Consider the following 17676-nt stretch of genomic DNA (forward strand, 5'->3'; position numbering starts at 1 on the left):
CAGGCAGAGACTGAAGTGTGAGCTTGTTTTTCCCAGTTATTTTTACATTTTGTTCACACCTACATGAATAATCATTTTTTTTTATTTTATTTTAAAGCATTGTAAACTTTTTTTTTGTCCAGTGGATGGTCGGTCTGTGGCCATGACTCTCTGTGAGTGGTTGCATTTCTCCACCCTTATCCCTTGATTGTTTACAGGAACAATGGTGAGATGTTAGCCCTGTCCCTGTACTATAGATTGCCCTTTAACCTCTGTAGCCTTCTGCCTGGTGTGTTTAACTTGTCTAAAGTATGGTATCTTTAAAGCTATTTTTTTATTTGTATTTCTATTTGTATTTTTTTTTTTCTAGTTGAGTATATTATTTATATTGCTTTGTCTTGTCTGTATGTGTGTATGTTCAAAACTTAATAAACAGAGTTTAAAAAAAAAAAAAAAACAGTATCTGTACTGAAGAGCCTATTTGAACTGTTTGTCAAGGCAGATATAATCTGAGCACTTGAATCAAAGGACAAGTCCATGCATTAAGCACATTATCCATATCAAGTCACCAAGGATATGTAAAAAAAGAAATGGTTTGTCATAGCGCTGTAAGCAGGGTTCGAACCTGCGCGGGGAGACCCCATTGGATTTCAAGTCCAACGCCTTAACCACTCGGCCATCACAGCTTGCTATGTTAACTACCAGGCCTTAACCAGTCGTTTATCTCATTCTGTCAATTTTACTTCTGTAAAGACGAGACTGTCTACTGAAGAGCCTATTTGAACTGTTATTCAAGGAATACATATTCTGAGCACTTAAATCAAAGGACAAGTCTATGCATTAAGCACTTCATCAATATCAAGTCACCAATGCTATTTTACAAATAAAGACTGGTTTGTCAATGCGATGCAAGCAGTTTTAAAAACTGTACAGGGAGACAACACTGGAGTTCATTTGCAAAGCTTAAACCACTTGGCCATCGCAGCAGTAGGAATCTAAGGAAAGTGATGAGGAGAAAGCAGAAGTGGGCTATACGCTTCGAGCAAGGTAAGAACATGGGTGGGGAGACCCCAGTGAAATTCAGGTCCAAAGTCTAAAGAATCGGCCATTGCAGCTGTTGGAACAAGTAAAGGGATTGGGGATTTGGAAACAGACATCATTGGTGTAAAATGGTAAACTTGATGGCACGACATATTGATCTTATTGCGCCAAATCACGTATTAACCACTCGGCCATCACAACTTTCTCAATTAGCTCACACAAAGACAAAGACAAAAAGTATTCCGAGCACTTGAATCACTGGACAAGTCCATGTCTTAGATTCCTATCAAGTCATATGTTCAAAATACTGGTTTGTCATAGCACTGCGAGCAGATTTCAACCCTGCGCAGGAAGACAACATTGGATTTCAAGTCCACTCTGCCATCAAAACTTACTCTTGCAGTCCTTAACAGCTCGACTATCTCACAACCAACAGGATCTCTTCTGAAGAGCCTATTTGAACTCCTTTTTGTCTTGGAAGACATATTCTGAGCACCTGAATCAAAGGACAAGTCCACGGATTAAGGACATTATCCATATCAACTCCCAAATGACATGTTGCAAATATAGACTTGTTTGTCAAAGCGCTGTGAGCAGGGTTCGAACCTGCGCGGGGAGACCCCATTGGATTTCGAATCCAACGCCTTAACCTCTCGGCCATCACAGCTTCGCCTATTGGCTACTCTGCCTTAACCAGCCCGCTATCTCGTTCTGTCCATTTTACCTCTAAAATGACCATATTATCGCTATTGAAGAGCCTACTTTAAATGTTTGTCATGGAAGATAAATTCTGAGCACTTGAATCAAAGGACATGTCCAAGCATTATCCAAATCAAGTCCCCAATGATCAGTAACAAATAAAGATTGGATTGTTCAAAACTGCACTGGGCGAACCCAATGGATTTCGAGGTCAACGATTTAACCAGTCTGCAATCACAGCTTGCTGAGTTAGCTCACACAAGGACAAAAGTATCCAAATGCCTAGTTGAAATATTTTTCAAGTAAAATGAGCTATTTTCTGAGCACTTCAATCGTTAGACGAGCCCATAAAGTAAGGACAATTTAAATTCAGAGGAGACAGATCCAATTACTAAAGGTCTACTTTATCATCACCCTGTAAAAACTGTACAGGGAGAACATATTGGATTTTGATTCCAATGCTTAAAACCTCTTAAGTCTACCCCTTCCTTTTTCGAACATTCTGTTAAAAATCGCGCAACTTTTCAGCGTCCTGCTACTCATGCCAGGAATATAGTATATGCATATGATTAGTATGTGTGGATAGAAAACACTGAAGTTTCTAAAACTGGTTAAATCACGGCTGTGACTATAACAGATCGTGTGTTTCATTGAAAAACGCAAGAAAAACTGCTCTCTGAAAGCTAAAAATAATTTCCATAAGTCACTTCCATGAGTTGTTAAAAGAGGGCAAAATTTAATATCGACCTGCATGCAATTCATACAAATTCCACAGGATGTCGCCATTGTCGTCATTTTCAATTGAATTAATTGTTGGAAAATCCATCTATCTGGCATCCGTTTCTTCCAGTCTTCACCCGGATGTTGTTAATGTGGACATGGGCAGCCATTGATTTGCAAACGAGGAGCTATTGAATATACATCGCCCTGTAATCATTTTGATAGATTATAAACGTTTACTAATACCTAAAGTTGGATTACAAAAGGATTTCGAAGTGTTTTGTGAAAGTTTATCGTCGACTTTTTTAATTTTTAAAAATTACGCAAGGTTTAAAAACGATGTTTTTTTCTGAATGACACAGCTTCCATACAAAGCTATTTTGGGTATATATGGACCGATTTAAACGAAAAAAAGACCCAATAGTGATGTTTATGGGGCATATAGGAGTGCCAAGAAAGAAGCTCGTCAAAGGTAATGAATGTTTTATATTTTATTTCTGCGTTTTGTGCTGCGTCGGATAAGCAGAGTCTTTGTTTACGTCGCATTCAGGCATTTTCAGGTGGTGCATGCTATCAGATAATACCTTCTCATGCTTTCGCCGAAAAGCATTTTAAAAATCTGACTTGTTGGCTAGGTTCACAACGAGTGTAGCTTTAATTCAATACCCTGCTTGTGAATTTTGATCAAGGTTTGAGTTGTAACGAGTACATTTAGCATTTAGCGTAGCGCATTTGCATTTCCAGGTGTCTACTTGAGACATCTGCGTCTCAAGTATAGTCAAGAAGTTAAACCACTTGGCCATCGCAGCAGTAGGAATCTAAGGAAAGTGATGGGGAGAAAGCAGAAGTGGGCTATACGCTTCGAGCAAGGTAAGAACATGGGTCGGGAGACCCCATTGAAATTCAGGTCCAACGTCTAAAGACCTCGGCCATTGCAGCTGTTGGAATGCAAGTAAAGGGATTGGGATTTGGAAACAGACATCATTGGTGTAAAATGGTAAACTTGATGGCACGACATATTGATCTAGTAACCTCGGTCCTTTCCAAAGCTGTGAAGGTTGGAAGTTTAATGTGCAAGTCAAAAAACTATGCGCAGAGAAAGTACAAGTGGACTATTCACTGAGAATAAGATTTTAAAAAGAGCAGGGAGACGCAATTGGGTTTCAAGTATGAGGACTTAACCACTTGGCTCTCAGAATTTCCATCGCAAATCTAGCACAAACAACAGTATCTGTACTGAAGAGCCTATTTGAACTGTTTGTCAAGGCAGATATAATCTGAGCACTTGAATCAAAGGACAAGTCTATGCATTAAGCACTTCATCAATATCAAGTCACCAAGAATATGTAAAAAAATAAATGGCTTGTCAAAGCGCTGTGAGCAGGGTTCGAACCTGAGCGGGGAGACCCCATTGGATTTCAAGTCCAACGCCTTAACCACTCGGCCATCACAGCTTGCTATGTTAACTACCAGTCGTTTATCTCATTCTGTCAATTTTACTTCTGTAAAGACGAGACTGTCTACTGAAGAGCCTATTTGAACTGTTATTCAAGGAATACATATTCTGAGCACTTGAATCAAAGGACAAGTCTATGCATTAAGCACTTCATCAATATCAAGTCACCAATGCTATTTTACAAATAAAGACTGGTTTGTCAATGCGATGCAAGCAGTTTTAAAAACTGTACAGGGAGACAACACTGGAGTTCATTTGCAAAGCTTAAACCACTTGGCCATCGCAGCAGTAGGAATCTAAGGAAAGTGATGAGGAGAAAGCAGAAGTGGGCTATACGCTTCGAGCAAGGTAAGAACATGGGTGGGGAGACCCCAGTGAAATTCAGGTCCAACGTCTAAAGAATCGGCCATTGCAGCTGTTGGAACAAGTAAAGGGATTGGGGATTTGGAAACAGACATCATTGGTGTAAAATGGTAAACTTGATGGCACGACATATTGATCTTATTGCGCCAAATCACGTATTAACCACTCGGCCATCACAACTTTCTCAATTAGCTCACACAAAGACAAAGACAAAAAGTATTCCGAGCACTTGAATCACTGGACAAGTCCATGTCTTAGATTCCTATCAAGTCATATGTTCAAAATACTGGTTTGTCATAGCAGATTTCAACCCTGCGCAGGAAGACAACATTGGATTTCAAGTCCACTCTGCCATCAAAACCTACTCTGTTATCTTCCAGTCCTTAACAGCTCGACTATCTCACAACCAACAGGATCTGTTCTGAAGAGCCTATTTGAACTCCTTTTTGTCTTGGAAGATATATTCTGAGCACCTGAATCAAAGGATTAAGGACATTATCCATATCAACTCCCAAATGACATGTTGCAAGTAAAGACTTGCGCTGTGAGCAGGGTTCGAACCTGCGCGGGGAGACCCCATTGGATTTCGAATCCAACGCCTTAACCTCTCGGCCATCACAGCTTCTCCTGTTGGCTACACTGCCTTAACCAGCCCGCTATCTCGTTCTATCCATTTTACCTCTAAAATGACCATGTTATCGCTATTGAAGAGCCTACTTTAAATGTTTGTCATGGAAGATAAATTCTGAGCACTTGAATCAAAGGACATGTCCAAGCATTATCCATATCAAGTCCCCAATGATCAGTAACAAATAAAGACTGGATTGTTCAAAACTGCACTGGGCGAACCCAATGGATTTCGAGGTCAACGATTTAACCAGTCTGCAATCACAGCTTGCTGAGTTAGCTCACACAAGGACAAAAGTATCCAAATGCCTAGTTGAAATATTTTTCAAGTAAAATGAGCTATTTTCTGAGCACTTCAATCGTTAGACGAGCCCATAAAGTAAGGACAATTTAAATTCAGAGGAGACAGATCCAATTACTAAAGGTCTACTTTATCATCACCCTGTAAAAACTGTACAGGGAGAACATATTGGATTTTGATTCCAATGCTTAAACCACTTGGCCATCGCAGCAGTAGGAATCTAAGGAAAGTGATGAGGAGAAAGCAGAAGTGGGCTATACGCTTCGAGCAAGGTAAGAACATGGGTGGGGAGACCCCAGTGAAATTCAGGTCCAACGTCTAAAGAATCGGCCATTGCAGCTGTTGGAACAAGTAAAGGGATTGGGGATTTGGAAACAGACATCATTGGTGTAAAATGGTAAACTTGATGGCACGACATATTGATCTTATTGCGCCAAATCACGTATTAACCACTCGGCCATCACAACTTTCTCAATTAGCTCACACAAAGACAAAGACAAAAAGTATTCCGAGCACTTGAATCACTGGACATGTCCATGTCTTAGATTCCTATCAAGTCATATGTTCAAAATACTGGTTTGTCATAGCAGATTTCAACCCTGCGCAGGAAGACAACATTGGATTTCAAGTCCACTCTGCCATCAAAGCTTACTCTGTTATCTTCCAGTCCTTAACAGCTCGACTATCTCACAACCAACAGGATCTGTTCTGAAGAGCCTATTTGAACTCCTTTTTGTCTTGGAAGATATATTCTGAGCACCTGAATCAAAGGATTAAGGACGTTATCCATATCAACTCCCAAATGACATGTTGCAAATAAAGACTTGCGCTGTGAGCAGGGTTCGAACCTGCGCGGGGAGACCCCATTGGATTTCAAGTCCAACGCCTTAACCACTCGGCCATCACAGCTTGCTATGTTAACTACCAGGCCTTAACCAGTCGTTTATCTCATTCTGTCAATTTTACTTCTGTAAAGACGAGACTGTCTACTGAAGAGCCTATTTGAACTGTTATTCAAGGAATACATATTCTGAGCAGTTGAATCAAAGGACAAGTCTATGCATTAAGCACTTCATCAATATCAAGTCACCAATGCTATTTTACAAATAAAGACTGGTTTGTCAATGCGATGCAAGCAGTTTTAAAAACTGTACAGGGAGACAACACTGGAGTTCATTTGCAAAGCTTAAACCACTTGGCCATCGCAGCAGTAGGAATCTAAGGAAAGTGATGAGGAGAAAGCAGAAGTGGGCTATACGCTTCGAGCAAGGTAAGAACATGGGTGGGGAGACCCCAGTGAAATTCAGGTCCAACGTCTAAAGAATCGGCCATTGCAGCTGTTGGAACAAGTAAAGGGATTGGGATTTGGAAACAGACATCATTGGTATAAAATGGTAAACTTGATGGCCCGACATATTGATCTTATTACGCCAAATCACTTATTAACCACTCACAACTTTCTCAATTAGCTCACACAAAGACAAAAATATTCTGAGCACTTGAATCACTGGACAAGTCCATGTCTTAAAGAGATTATCTATATCAAGTCACCAAGGATATGTTCAAAATACTGGTTTGTCATAGCACTGCGAGCAGATTTCAACCCTGCGCAGGAAGACAACATTGGATTTCAAGTCCACTTTGCCATCAGAACTTACTCTGTTATCTTGCAGTCCTTAACAGCTCGACTATCTCACAACCAATCTGTTCTGAAGAGCCTATTTGAACTCCTTTTTGTCTTGGAAGATATATTCTGAGCACCTGAATCAAAGGACAAGTCCACGGATTAAGGACATTATCCATATCAACTCCCAAATGACATGTTGCAAATAAAGACTTGTTTGTCAAAGCGCTGTGAGCAGGGTTCGAACCTGCGCGGGGAGACCCCATTGGATTTCAAATCCAACGCCTTAACCTCTCGGCCATCACAGCTTCTCCTGTTGGCTACACTGCCTTAACCAGCCCGCTATCTCGTTCTGTCCATTTTACCTCTAAAATGACCATATTATCGCTATTGAAGAGCATACTTTAAATGTTTGTCATGGAAGATACATTCTGAGCACTTGAATCAAAGGACATGTCCAAGCATTATCCATATCAAGTCCCCAATGATCAGTAACAAATAAAGACTGGATTGTTCAAAACTGCACTGGGCGAACCCAATGGATTTCGAGGTCAACGATTTAACCAGTCTGCAATCACAGCTTGCTGAGTTAGCTCACACAAGGACAAAAGTATCCAAATGCCTAGTTGAAAGATTTTTCAAGTAAAATGAGCTATTTTCTGAGCACTTCAATCGTTAGACGAGCCCATAAAGTAAGGACAATTTAAATTCAGAGGAGACAGATCCAATTACTAAAGGTCTACTTTATCATCACCCTGTAAAAACTGTACAGGGAGAACATATTGGATTTTGATTCCAATGCTTAAACCACTTGGCCATCGCAGCAGTAGGAATCTAAGGAAAGTGATGAGGAGAAAGCAGAAGTGGGCTATACGCTTCGAGCAAGGTAAGAACATGGGTGGGGAGACCCCATTGAAATTCAGGTCCAATGTCTAAAGAACTCGGCCATTGCAGCTGTTGGAACAAGTAAAGGGATTGGGGATTTGGAAACAGACATCATTGGTGCAAAATGGTCAACTTGATGGCACGACATATTGATCTAGTAACCTCGGTCCTTTCCAAAGCTGTGAAGGTTGGAAGTTTAATGTGCAAGTCAAAAAACTATGTGCAGAGAAAGTACAAGTGGACTATTCACTGAGAATAAGATTTTAAAAAGAGCAGGGAGACGCAATTGGGTTTCAAGTCTGAGGATTTAACCACTTGGCTCTCAGAATTTCCATCGCAAATCTAACACAAACAACAGTATCTGTACTGAAGAGCCTATTTGAACTGTTTGTCAAGGCAGATATAATCTGAGCACTTGAATCAAAGGACAAGTCTATGCATTAAGCACTTCATCAATATCAAGTCACCAAGGATATGTAAAAAAGGATATGTAAAAAAAGAAATGGTTTGTCATAGCGCTGTGAGCAGGGTTCGAACCTGCGCGGGGAGACCCCATTGGATTTCAAGTCCAACGCCTTAACCACTCGGCCATCACAGCTTGCTATATTAACTACCAGGCCTTAACCAGTCGTTTATCTCATTCTGTCAATTTTACTTCTGTAAAGACTAGACTGTCTACTGAAGAGCCTATTTGAACTGTTATTCAAGGAATACATATTCTGAGCACTTGAATCAAAGGACAAGTCTATGCATTAAGCACTTCATCAATATCAAGTCACCAATGCTATTTTACAAATAAAGACTGGTTTGTCAATGCGATGCAAGCAGTTTTAAAAACTGTACAGGGAGACAACACTGGAGTTCATTTGCAAAGCTTAAACCACTTGGCCATCGCAGCAGTAGGAATCTAAGGAAAGTGATGAGGAGAAAGCAGAAGTGGGCTATACGCTTCGAGCAAGGTAAGAACATGGGTGGGGAGACCCCAGTGAAATTCAGGTCCAACGTCTAAAGAATCGGCCATTGCAGCTGTTGGAACAAGTAAAGGGATTGGGGATTTGGAAACAGACATCATTGGTGTAAAATGGTAAACTTGATGGCACGACATATTGATCTTATTGCGCCAAATCACGTATTAACCACTCGGCCATCACAACTTTCTCAATTAGCTCACACAAAGACAAAGACAAAAAGTATTCCGAGCACTTGAATCACTGGACATGTCCATGTCTTAGATTCCTATCAAGTCATATGTTCAAAATACTGGTTTGTCATAGCAGATTTCAACCCTGCGCAGGAAGACAACATTGGATTTCAAGTCCACTCTGCCATCAAAGCTTACTCTGTTATCTTCCAGTCCTTAACAGCTCGACTATCTCACAACCAACAGGATCTGTTCTGAAGAGCCTATTTGAACTCCTTTTTGTCTTGGAAGATATATTCTGAGCACCTGAATCAAAGGATTAAGGACGTTATCCATATCAACTCCCAAATGACATGTTGCAAATAAAGACTTGCGCTGTGAGCAGGGTTCGAACCTGCGCGGGGAGACCCCATTGGATTTCAAGTCCAACGCCTTAACCACTCGGCCATCACAGCTTGCTATGTTAACTACCAGGCCTTAACCAGTCGTTTATCTCATTCTGTCAATTTTACTTCTGTAAAGACGAGACTGTCTACTGAAGAGCCTATTTGAACTGTTATTCAAGGAATACATATTCTGAGCAGTTGAATCAAAGGACAAGTCTATGCATTAAGCACTTCATCAATATCAAGTCACCAATGCTATTTTACAAATAAAGACTGGTTTGTCAATGCGATGCAAGCAGTTTTAAAAACTGTACAGGGAGACAACACTGGAGTTCATTTGCAAAGCTTAAACCACTTGGCCATCGCAGCAGTAGGAATCTAAGGAAAGTGATGAGGAGAAAGCAGAAGTGGGCTATACGCTTCGAGCAAGGTAAGAACATGGGTGGGGAGACCCCAGTGAAATTCAGGTCCAACGTCTAAAGAATCGGCCATTGCAGCTGTTGGAACAAGTAAAGGGATTGGGATTTGGAAACAGACATCATTGGTATAAAATGGTAAACTTGATGGCCCGACATATTGATCTTATTACGCCAAATCACGTATTAACCACTCACAACTTTCTCAATTAGCTCACACAAAGACAAAAATATTCTGAGCACTTGAATCACTGGACAAGTCCATGTCTTAAAGAGATTATCTATATCAAGTCACCAAGGATATGTTCAAAATACTGGTTTGTCATAGCAAGCGAGCAGATTTCAACCCTGCGCAGGAAGACAACATTGGATTTCAAGTCCACTCTGCCATCAAAACTTACTCTGTTATCTTGCAGTCCTTAACAGCTCGACTATCTCACAACCAACAGGATCTGTTCTGAAGAGCCTATTTGAACTCCTTTTTGTCTTGGAAGATATATTCTGAGCACCTGAATCAAAGGACAAGTCCACGGATTAAGGACATTATCCATATCAACTCCCAAATGACATGTTGCAAATAAAGACTTGTTTGTCAAAGCGCTGTGAGCAGGGTTCGAACCTGCGCGGGGGAGACCCCATTGGATTTCGAATCCAACGCCTTAACCTCTCGGCCATCACAGCTTCTCCTGTTGGCTACGCTGCCTTAACCAGCCCGCTATCTCGTTCTGTCCATTTTACCTCTAAAATGACCATATTATCGCTATTGAAGAGCCTACTTTAAATGTTTGTCATGGAAGATACATTCTGAGCACTTGAATCAAAGGACATGTCCAAGCATTATCCATATCAAGTCCCCAATGATCAGTAACAAATAAAGACTGGATTGTTCAAAACTGCACTGGGCGAACCCAATGGATTTCGAGGTCAACGATTTAACCAGTCTGCAATCACAGCTTGCTGAGTTAGCTCACACAAGGACAAAAGTATCCAAATGCCTAGTTGAAAGATTTTTCAAGTAAAATGAGCTATTTTCTGAGCACTTCAATCGTTAGACGAGCCCATAAAGTAAGGACAATTTAAATTCAGAGGAGACAGATCCAATTACTAAAGGTCTACTTTATCATCACCCTGTAAAAACTGTACAGGGAGAACATATTGGATTTTGATTCCAATGCTTAAACCACTTGGCCATCGCAGCAGTAGGAATCTAAGGAAAGTGATGAGGAGAAAGCAGAAGTGGGCTATACGCTTCGAGCAAGGTAAGAACATGGGTGGGGAGACCCCATTGAAATTCAGGTCCAATGTCTAAAGAACTCGGCCATTGCAGCTGTTGGAACAAGTAAAGGGATTGGGGATTTGGAAACAGACATCATTGGTGCAAAATGGTCAACTTGATGGCACGACATATTGATCTAGTAACCTCGGTCCTTTCCAAAGCTGTGAAGGTTGGAAGTTTAATGTGCAAGTCAAAAAACTATGTGCAGAGAAAGTACAAGTGGACTATTCACTGAGAATAAGATTTTAAAAAGAGCAGGGAGACGCAATTGGGTTTCAAGTCTGAGGATTTAACCACTTGGCTCTCAGAATTTCCATCGCAAATCTAACACAAACAACAGTATCTGTACTGAAGAGCCTATTTGAACTGTTTGTCAAGGCAGATATAATCTGAGCACTTGAATCAAAGGACAAGTCTATGCATTAAGCACTTCATCAATATCAAGTCACCAAGGATATGTAAAAAAATAAATGGTTTGTCATAGCGCTGTGAGCAGGGTTCGAACCTGCGCGGGGAGACCCCATTGGATTTCAAGTCCAACGCCTTAACCACTCGGCCATCACAGCTTGCTATATTAACTACCAGGCCTTAACCAGTCGTTTATCTCATTCTGTCAATTTTACTTCTGTAAAGACGAGACTGTCTACTGAAGAGCCTATTTGAACTGTTATTCAAGGAATACATATTCTGAGCACTTGAATCAAAGGACAAGTCTATGCATTAAGCACTTCATCAATATCAAGTCACCAATGCTATTTTACAATTAAAGACTGGTTTGTCAATGCGATGCAAGCAGTTTTAAAAACTGTACAGGCTGACAACACTGGAGTTCATTTGCAAAGCTTAAACCACTTGGCCATCGCAGCAGTAGGAATCTAAGGAAAGTGATGAGGAGAAAGCAGAAGTGGGCTATACGCTTCGAGCAAGGTAAGAACATGGGTGGGGAGACCCCAGTGAAATTCAGGTCCAACGTCTAAAGAATCGGCCATTGCAGCTGTTGGAACAAGTAAAGGGATTGGGGATTTGGAAACAGACATCATTGGTGTAAAATGGTAAACTTGATGGCACGACATATTGATCTTATTGCGCCAAATCACGTATTAACCACTCGGCCATCACAACTTTCTCAATTAGCTCGCACAAAGACAAAGACAAAAAGTATTCCGAGCACTTGAATCACTGGACAAGTCCATGTCTTAGATTCCTATCAAGTCATATGTTCAAAATACTGGTTTGTCATAGCACATTTCAACCCTGCGCAGGAAGACAACATTGGATTTCAAGTCCACTCTGCCATCAAAACTTACTCTGTTATCTTGCAGTCCTTAACAGCTCGACTATCTCACAACCAACAGGATCTGTTCTGAAGAGCCTATTTGAACTCCTTTTTGTCTTGGAAGATATATTCTGAGCACCTGAATCAAAGGACAAGTCCACGGATTAAGGACATTATCCATATCAACTCCCAAATGACATGTTGCAAATAAAGACTTGTTTGTCAAAGCGCTGTGAGCAGGGTTCGAACCTGCGCGGGGAGACCCCATTGACACTTGAATCACTGGACAAGTCCATGTCTTAGATTCCTATCAAGTCATATGTTCAAAATACTAGTTTGTCATAGCACATTTCAACCCTGCGCAGGAAGACAACATTGGATTTCAAGTCCACTCTGCCATCAAAACTTACTCTGTTATCTTGCAGTCCTTAACAGCTCGACTATCTCACAACCAACAGGATCTGTTCTGAAGAGCCTATTTGAACTCCTTTTTGTCTTGGAAGATATATTCTGAACACCTGAATCAAAGGACAAGTCCACGGATTAAGGACATTATCCATATCAACTCCCAAATGACATGTTGCAAATAAAGACTTGTTTGTCAAAGCGCTGTGAGCAGGGTTCGAACCTGCGCGGGGAGACCCCATTGGATTTCGAATCCAACGCCTTAACCTCTCGGCCATCACAGCTTCTCCTGTTGGCTACTCTGCCTTAACCAGCCCGCTATCTCGTTCTGTCCATTTTACCTCTAAAATGACCATATTATCGCTATTGAAGAGCCTACTTTAAATGTTTGTCATGGAAGATACATTCTGAGCACTTGAATCAAAGGACATGTCCAAGCATTATCCATATCAAGTCCCCAATGATCAGTAACAAATAAAGACTGGATTGTTCAAAACTGCACTGGGCGAACCCAATGGATTTTGAGGTCAACGATTTAACCAGTCTGCAATCACAGCTTGCTGAGTTAGCTCACACAAGGACAAAAGTATCCAAATGCCTAGTTGAAATATTTTTAGTAACCTCGGTCCTTTCCAAAGCTGTGAAGGTTGGAAGTTTAATGTGCAAGTCAAAAAACTATGTGCAGAGAAAGTACAAGTGGACTATTCACTGAGAATAAGATTTTAAAAAGAGCAGGGAGACGCAATTGGGTTTCAAGTCTGAGGACTTAACCACTTGGCTCTCAGAATTTCCATCGCAAATCTAACACAAACAACAGCATCTGTACTGAAGAGCCTATTTGAACTGTTTGTCAAGGCAGATATAATCTGAGCACTTGAATCAAAGGACAAGTCCATGCATTAAGCACTTCATCAATATCAAGTCACCAAGGATATGTAAAAAAAGAAATGGTTTGTCATAGTGCTGTGAGCAGGGTTCGAACCTGCGCGGGGAGACCCCATTGGATTTCAAGTCCAACGCCTTAACCACTCGGCCATCACAGCTTGCTATGTTAACTACCAGGCCTTAACCAGTCGTTTATCTCATTCTGTCAATTTTACTTCTGTAAAGACGAGACTGTCTACTGAAGAGCCTATTTGAACTGTTATTCAAGGAATACATATTCTGAGCACTTGAATCAAAGGACAAGTCTATGCATTAAGCACTTCATCAATATCAAGTCACCAATGCTATTTTACAATTAAAGACTGGTTTGTCAATGCGATGCAAGCAGTTTTAAAAACTGTACAGGCTGACAACACTGGAGTTCATTTGCAAAGCTTAAACCACTTGGCCATCGCAGCAGTAGGAATCTAAGGAAAGTGATGAGGAGAAAGCAGAAGTGGGCTATACGCTTCGAGCAAGGTAAGAACATGGGTGGGGAGACCCCAGTGAAATTCAGGTCCAACGTCTAAAGAATCGGCCATTGCAGCTGTTGGAACAAGTAAAGGGATTGGGGATTTGGAAACAGACATCATTGGTGTAAAATGGTAAACTTGATGGCACGACATATTGATCTTATTGCGCCAAATCACGTATTAACCACTTGGCCATCACAACTTTCTCAATTAGCTCACACAAAGACAAAGACAAAAAGTATCCCGAGCACTTGAATCACTGGACAAGTCCATGTCTTAGATTCCTATCAAGTCATATGTTCAAAATACTGGTTTGTCATAGCAGATTTCAACCCTGCGCAGGAAGACAACATTGGATTTCAAGTCCACTCTGCCATCAAAACTTACTCTGTTATCTTGCAGTCCTTAACAGCTCGACTATCTCACAACCAACAGGATCTGTTCTGAAGAACCGATTTGAACTCCTTTTTGTCTTGGAAGATATATTCTGAGCACCTGAATCAAAGGACAAGTCCACGGATTAAGGACATTATCCATATCAACTCCCAAATGACATGTTGCAAATAAAGACTTGTTTGTCAAAGCGCTGTGAGCAGGGTTCGAACCTGCGCGGGGAGACCCCATTGGATTTCGAATCCAACGCCTTAACCTCTCGGCCATCACAGCTTCTCCTGTTGGCTACTCTGCCTTAACCAGCCCGCTATCTCGTTCTGTCCATTTTACCTCTAAAATGACCATATTATCGCTATTGAAGAGCCTACTTTAAATGTTTGTCATGGAAGATACATTCTGAGCACTTGAATCAAAGGACATGTCCAAGCATTATCCATATCAAGTCCCCAATGATCAGTAACAAATAAAGACTGGATTGTTCAAAACTGCACTGGGCGAACCCAATGGATTTTGAGGTCAACGATTTAACCAGTCTGCAATCACAGCTTGCTGAGTTAGCTCACACAAGGACAAAAGTATCCAAATGCCTAGTTGAAAGATTTTTAGTAACCTCGGTCCTTTCCAAAGCTGTCAAGGTTGGAAGTTTAATGTGCAAGTCAAAAAACTATGTGCAGAGAAAGTACAAGTGGACTATTCACTGAGAATAAGATTTTAAAAAGAGCAGGGAGACGCAATTGGGTTTCAAGTCTGAGGACTTAACCACTTGGCTCTCAGAATTTCCATCGCAAATCTAACACAAACAACAGCATCTGTACTGAAGAGCCTATTTGAACTGTTTGTCAAGGCAGATATAATCTGAGCACTTGAATCAAAGGACAAGTCTATGCATTAAGCACTTCATCAATATCAAGTCACCAAGGATATGTAAAAAAGGATATGTAAAAAAAGAAATGGTTTGTCATAGCGCTGTGAGCAGGGTTCGAACCTGCGCGGGGAGACCCCATTGGATTTCAAGTCCAACGCCTTAACCACTCGGCCATCACAGCTTGCTATATTAACTACCAGGCCTTAACCAGTCGTTTATCTCATTCTGTCAATTTTACTTCTGTAAAGACTAGACTGTCTACTGAAGAGCCTATTTGAACTGTTATTCAAGGAATACATATTCTGAGCACTTGAATCAAAGGACAAGTCTATGCATTAAGCACTTCATCAATATCAAGTCACCAATGCTATTTTACAAATAAAGACTGGTTTGTCAATGCGATGCAAGCAGTTTTAAAAACTGTACAGGGAGACAACACTGAAGTTCATTTGCAAAGCTTAAACCACTTGGCCATCGCAGCAGTAGGAATCTAAGGAAAGTGATGAGGAGAAAGCAGAAGTGGGCTATACGCTTCGAGCAAGGTAAGAACATGGGTGGGGAGACCCCAGTGAAATTCAGGTCCAACGTCTAAAGAATCGGCCATTGCAGCTGTTGGAACAAGTAAAGGGATTGGGGATTTGGAAACAGACATCATTGGTGTAAAATGGTAAACTTGATGGCACGACATATTGATCTTATTGCGCCAAATCACGTATTAACCACTCGGCCATCACAACTTTCTCAATTAGCTCACACAAAGACAAAGACAAAAAGTATTCCGAGCACTTGAATCACTGGACAAGTCCATGTCTTAGATTCCTATCAAGTCATATGTTCAAAATACTGGTTTGTCATAGCAGATTTCAACCCTGCGCAGGAAGACAACATTGGATTTCAAGTCCACTCTGCCATCAAAACCTACTCTAACAGCTCGACTATCTCACAACCAACAGGATCTGTTCTGAAGAGCCTATTTGAACTCCTTTTTGTCTTGGAAGATATATTCTGAGCACCTGAATCAAAGGATTAAGGACATTATCCATATCAACTCCCAAATGACATGTTGCAAGTAAAGACTTGCGCTGTGAGCAGGGTTCGAACCTGCGCGGGGAGACCCCATTGGATTTCGAATCCAACGCCTTAACCTCTCGGCCATCACAGCTTCTCCTGTTGGCTACACTGCCTTAACCAGCCCGCTATCTCGTTCTATCCATTTTACCTCTAAAATGACCAGATTATCGCTATTGAAGAGCCTACTTTAAATGTTTGTCATGGAAGATAAATTCTGAGCACTTGAATCAAAGGACATGTCCAAGCATTATCCATATCAAGTCCCCAATGATCAGTAACAAATAAAGACTGGATTGTTCAAAACTGCACTGGGCGAACCCAATGGATTTCGAGGTCAACGATTTAACCAGTCTGCAATCACAGCTTGCTGAGTTAGCTCACACAAGGACAAAAGTATCCAAATGCCTAGTTGAAATATTTTTCAAGTAAAATGAGCTATTTTCTGAGCACTTCAATCGTTAGACGAGCCCATAAAGTAAGGACAATTTAAATTCAGAGGAGACAGATCCAATTACTAAAGGTCTACTTTATCATCACCCTGTAAAAACTGTACAGGGAGAACATATTGGATTTTGATTCCAATGCTTAAACCACTTGGCCATCGCAGCAGTAGGAATCTAAGGAAAGTGATGAGGAGAAAGCAGAAGTGGGCTATACGCTTCGAGCAAGGTAAGAACATGGGTGGGGAGACCCCAGTGAAATTCAGGTCCAACGTCTAAAGAATCGGCCATTGCAGCTGTTGGAACAAGTAAAGGGATTGGGGATTTGGAAACAGACATCATTGGTGTAAAATGGTAAACTTGATGGCACGACATATTGATCTTATTGCGCCAAATCACGTATTAACCACTCGGCCATCACAACTTTCTCAATTAGCTCACACAAAGACAAAGACAAAAAGTATTCCGAGCACTTGAATCACTGGACATGTCCATGTCTTAGATTCCTATCAAGTCATATGTTCAAAATACTGGTTTGTCATAGCAGATTTCAACCCTGCGCAGGAAGACAACATTGGATTTCAAGTCCACTCTGCCATCAAAGCTTACTCTGTTATCTTCCAGTCCTTAACAGCTCGACTATCTCACAACCAACAGGATCTGTTCTGAAGAGCCTATTTGAACTCCTTTTTGTCTTGGAAGATATATTCTGAGCACCTGAATCAAAGGATTAAGGACGTTATCCATATCAACTCCCAAATGACATGTTGCAAATAAAGACTTGCGCTGTGAGCAGGGTTCGAACCTGCGCGGGGAGACCCCATTGGATTTCAAGTCCAACGCCTTAACCACTCGGCCATCACAGCTTGCTATGTTAACTACCAGGCCTTAACCAGTCGTTTATCTCATTCTGTC

General features: G+C 41.1%; 16 non-coding genes across 16 annotated transcripts; all 16 read right to left on the minus strand.

The window, feature by feature from the left end:
* Positions 1 to 583: 583 nt before the first annotated feature.
* On the minus strand, positions 584 to 665 carry trnas-uga (transfer RNA serine (anticodon UGA)). The gene has a single exon. It is a non-coding gene; the product is annotated as a tRNA-Ser (tRNA).
* Positions 666 to 1605: 940 nt separating this feature from the next.
* Positions 1606 to 1687, minus strand: trnas-cga (transfer RNA serine (anticodon CGA)). Its single transcript has one exon. It is a non-coding gene; the product is annotated as a tRNA-Ser (tRNA).
* Positions 1688 to 3811: 2124 nt separating this feature from the next.
* trnas-uga (transfer RNA serine (anticodon UGA)) lies at positions 3812 to 3893 on the minus strand. Its single transcript has one exon. It is a non-coding gene; the product is annotated as a tRNA-Ser (tRNA).
* A 905-nt stretch (positions 3894 to 4798) lies between these two features.
* trnas-cga (transfer RNA serine (anticodon CGA)) lies at positions 4799 to 4880 on the minus strand. Its single transcript has one exon. It is a non-coding gene; the product is annotated as a tRNA-Ser (tRNA).
* A 1133-nt stretch (positions 4881 to 6013) lies between these two features.
* trnas-uga (transfer RNA serine (anticodon UGA)) lies at positions 6014 to 6095 on the minus strand. The gene has a single exon. It is a non-coding gene; the product is annotated as a tRNA-Ser (tRNA).
* A 941-nt stretch (positions 6096 to 7036) lies between these two features.
* On the minus strand, positions 7037 to 7118 carry trnas-uga (transfer RNA serine (anticodon UGA)). The gene has a single exon. It is a non-coding gene; the product is annotated as a tRNA-Ser (tRNA).
* A 1093-nt stretch (positions 7119 to 8211) lies between these two features.
* trnas-uga (transfer RNA serine (anticodon UGA)) lies at positions 8212 to 8293 on the minus strand. The gene has a single exon. It is a non-coding gene; the product is annotated as a tRNA-Ser (tRNA).
* Positions 8294 to 9209: 916 nt separating this feature from the next.
* Positions 9210 to 9291, minus strand: trnas-uga (transfer RNA serine (anticodon UGA)). The gene has a single exon. It is a non-coding gene; the product is annotated as a tRNA-Ser (tRNA).
* A 945-nt stretch (positions 9292 to 10236) lies between these two features.
* On the minus strand, positions 10237 to 10319 carry trnas-cga (transfer RNA serine (anticodon CGA)). Its single transcript has one exon. It is a non-coding gene; the product is annotated as a tRNA-Ser (tRNA).
* Positions 10320 to 11398: 1079 nt separating this feature from the next.
* On the minus strand, positions 11399 to 11480 carry trnas-uga (transfer RNA serine (anticodon UGA)). The gene has a single exon. It is a non-coding gene; the product is annotated as a tRNA-Ser (tRNA).
* Positions 11481 to 12797: 1317 nt separating this feature from the next.
* trnas-cga (transfer RNA serine (anticodon CGA)) lies at positions 12798 to 12879 on the minus strand. The gene has a single exon. It is a non-coding gene; the product is annotated as a tRNA-Ser (tRNA).
* A 677-nt stretch (positions 12880 to 13556) lies between these two features.
* On the minus strand, positions 13557 to 13638 carry trnas-uga (transfer RNA serine (anticodon UGA)). Its single transcript has one exon. It is a non-coding gene; the product is annotated as a tRNA-Ser (tRNA).
* Positions 13639 to 14576: 938 nt separating this feature from the next.
* trnas-cga (transfer RNA serine (anticodon CGA)) lies at positions 14577 to 14658 on the minus strand. Its single transcript has one exon. It is a non-coding gene; the product is annotated as a tRNA-Ser (tRNA).
* A 691-nt stretch (positions 14659 to 15349) lies between these two features.
* trnas-uga (transfer RNA serine (anticodon UGA)) lies at positions 15350 to 15431 on the minus strand. The gene has a single exon. It is a non-coding gene; the product is annotated as a tRNA-Ser (tRNA).
* An 899-nt stretch (positions 15432 to 16330) lies between these two features.
* On the minus strand, positions 16331 to 16412 carry trnas-cga (transfer RNA serine (anticodon CGA)). Its single transcript has one exon. It is a non-coding gene; the product is annotated as a tRNA-Ser (tRNA).
* A 1133-nt stretch (positions 16413 to 17545) lies between these two features.
* Positions 17546 to 17627, minus strand: trnas-uga (transfer RNA serine (anticodon UGA)). The gene has a single exon. It is a non-coding gene; the product is annotated as a tRNA-Ser (tRNA).
* Positions 17628 to 17676: the final 49 nt, after the last annotated feature.

This window comes from Oncorhynchus clarkii, chromosome 20, assembly GCF_045791955.1.
Source record: "Oncorhynchus clarkii lewisi isolate Uvic-CL-2024 chromosome 20, UVic_Ocla_1.0, whole genome shotgun sequence".
Lineage (NCBI taxonomy): Eukaryota > Metazoa > Chordata > Actinopteri > Salmoniformes > Salmonidae > Oncorhynchus > Oncorhynchus clarkii.